This window comes from Trichosurus vulpecula, chromosome 7 (genome assembly GCF_011100635.1).
Source record: "Trichosurus vulpecula isolate mTriVul1 chromosome 7, mTriVul1.pri, whole genome shotgun sequence".
Lineage (NCBI taxonomy): Eukaryota > Metazoa > Chordata > Mammalia > Diprotodontia > Phalangeridae > Trichosurus > Trichosurus vulpecula.
Window position 1 is genome coordinate 266,143,919 of NC_050579.1, and position 3,486 is coordinate 266,147,404.

Sequence of the window (3,486 nt, forward strand, 5' to 3'; positions counted from 1 at the left end):
ACCAGGAATACTGTCCTTTCTCAGTACTCCTGTACTGTCTGTTTTGTTGTTTGCTTAACCTCCTTGCCAGGTTTGTCTCCTCCAGGCTCCAAGCCATTAACTTCCAGATGACTGTGGATCCCTTGAACTGGACCCATCAAGCCAGCTCTACACCCCTTGCCAGCAGGAAGCAGTTTCAGAAGCTGAGATCTTTGTCCCTGACCCCAAAAGAATTTGGGTCCTATTTGTTTGAGGGGGGAATGATGAGGGCACAGTCTCTGGGAACCCCTTGAACCCTTGAACTCTCCTTGAATCTTCCCACTTGATCTGGCCTTGGCCTGAGGCTATAACCATTAAGCTCAAATGCCTACCTTGCCCAGTCCTCTATTGTCCAGCTGTTTCCCACCCTTAATCCTGTTTCCCATCCTTAATCCTGATCAAAATATCTATACCCTAGCTCTGTTACCCTAGCCCTTTATGGTCTGTCATTTCCATATAGCCTTCAGCTATTTCCCTCACCCTGGAGTCTGACCTCATCCCAGTCCCTTCAAGCTCCTCCTTAGACTCCTCCTTAAGGCCCTCCCTAGACCCCTCCTCTGGCCACCCCAGACCACCCCTCAATCCCTCCCACAATCTTTGTGTACATAATCTCCATTTTGCCTCCACGAGGTTGGTCAGATCCAATCTAGCTGAGATTGATCTGGCCCGCTTTCCTTACAGGCGTCACAAGGGATGGGATCTCTCGGGGCAGGCTTATTTGACTAACTCTTAATAAACTTTATCTTTTCCCTTGGCTGAGAAAGCTTGAATCGAATTCTTTCGGCAGGACCTGGTGTGTCGGTACTTTGGGGTGTCAAGCACCCCTCACCCCAAACCCTCATCACCTCCACTTCTCCTCTACAGTTTGAACACTTGCCTGATGTTAGATAGGCTAACTCAATACAAAATACACAGATTTTTCCTTTAGAATCTAACCAACCCTTAATTCAGAGTCCATTTATCAATTTAGGTGAGCGAATTTCTAAACCTCCATGCACACGGAATCTTTCATTTCATCTTTAAACCACCAGATATATTCTCATAATAAAAACTTTTTCACATGGAAAGTATGTTCTCATGGTTAAATATCAGTATTACTAATTACTCACTTGTTACAACCACATATAACACTTCCAAATTTTATCACGTATAGAAATTATTCAACTTATTATTTTTGGTACTCAAAAACCACTTCAAAGATTAACAATTACATTAAGTCAGAGAGATAATAATAATGTTGTGTCTAAAATATAAACAACCATCATTATTATTTCCCTTTACAAATCAGGAAAATGCTATTCATAGGCCCAGTCCATTCATCTTTCCCTTCCCCCACAACTGCGGAAGTTACTGAGCCTAGGGCAGTTTGCAGCTGTTGGGGACAGGGTGGACAGAAGGCAAAGGACCTGGGTGTCTTTTCCTAGCTTTGCCAAAAAGGATGGGCTACAAAGGTACCCAGGGGCACAGGACTGACTGTCAGTCCTTGAATTTCTGTCCTTCTCCTCCTTTTGCCAGGTGGGGAAGGGTGATTGAAGTTTACCTACAGCTCTCCTGCATTCTCTTCTAATCTGATCTGAGAGGAGAGGAGTTCGTTTTTAACTGCTCTAGCTTTTATTGCAGCCCTGGCTCCGTCAGAGACAGGACAACAATAGTGAAAGATCTCAATGATTGTAATTCAAGCAAACTTCACCTTTTGCTCACTCCTTAAAAACCTTTTTGCACTTAAATCTAAGGGAGAAGATTCCCTCCTAACTTTGGGGACAAAGATACATGCAGGAGTCTGACTGAAAACCTTTTACCTATTTACGGATAAACAGAGGTTTTTAGCCAGAAGGCATTCATTAGGAGGAGGTGTTTCAGTAAGAGTGAGCTCCTGGACTGGCTTTACAATTTCATTTCTTTCTCCCAAAATCCAACTAACCAATTTCCAAACTTTTAACAATTTAAAACCCAGAATTTGCCAAAATTTTAACCCTATTTCCATTGTAATTCCAAGTTGACCAGACAAGGAACCATGAGAAAAAGAGTATTTGTTTTCCCTAGTTGCAGCCTGAAATCTCTGGCTGCCTGCATTTCAGATTTTTCACAAAATATAGACATTTCACATTTTTTTTTGACCCAGACATGGACAAATTCTAAACGTACAGAACATAGAACAGAAAACCAACAATGTGGGTCGGAACTGAAAGCTAAACCAAGTCCCCTCAGAGGAAAGAAAAAAATAAACCAGATTTCCTCCTTATGGATAAAGGCCTCCAATCCCTCTCACACCCCAAATACAGAACAGAAAACCAACAGTGTGGGTAAAATTGAAGGCTAAACCGAGTCCCCTCAGAGGAAAGAAAAAAAAAAACAGATTTCCTCCTTAGGGATAAAGGCCTCCAATCCTCCCAAACCCCAACAGGGAGAAGACGGTGTCCTGTATTCCCCCATACACACACACCTCTCTGCACATATCCCTGCGTCCAGGTTATCGTGTTAACAGAGACCAGATGGCTAGCCTAGAACAGAAACCTTACCTCTAGAGGTCTGAAAACCAGAATTCTCCATAGGCCAAAAAGGGACAAGTCAGCAAAGAGCCCATTCTCCAAGACCGTCACCCCACAGCATAGGAAAAGAAATCCCCAGGAGCCAGCCCTCTGAAGTGAGAGAAGGTAGATCGGGGCAGAGACTCTCTGCTGAGGTCCGAAATCCTGTGTGTGTCTCCAGGGCAGTAATACGAAATACTGCCTTATCTCGCTGGGGCCTCCATTATGTTATACCAAGAGCAAGTGAGACACGCCACAGAGTATAAGTTTTAAATGGAGAATTTATTAGCCAGCAACCATTCAGCGTTTCACCCAAATCAAAATGGCCCCAAATTGGGGTGAAGAAGTAGTTTATATAGAAAATACAGGGTACGGTGGTTAATTATCTCTTGGAATTTACAGGCTAGGTCACAGGGTAGTCGGTGGTCCCAGGGAACAGGAACAAAGGTCCTGACAGATCAAAAGATTTTGACAGGTTATCATTAAGTGGGATAATCTTATTGACATTCCTTGGTGGAATCACAGAGCTAAATGCCAAAAGTTCTGGGTCCATTCTTTATTATGCAAACTGGGGTTTTCTCAGGGGTCTCCTTAGTGATAACTGATTTTTCCAGTACCACACCTTCCCTGGATTCTCTCCTGTAGACTTTTCTTAACCTGGAACCACCCCCCACCCCCCCACCTCCCCCCCGCCACGTACCCAGCTCTCAGTAGATTTCCGGAAATCTGTGAATTTTGGTGGAAGGAAAAAAAATGTATGTTTATTTTCATTAACCTCTAACTGAAATTGAGCATTTCATTTCCTTTAATTCAACATTATTCTGAGGAGCCCTTGGCCTTCACCAGGCTGCCAAATGGGTCGATGACACAAAGAGTTGTGAACCCCTACTCCAGTAGGAGCCTGAAAGTTCTCCTCAGCCTTCAGCCTTGTGTGGTCTGT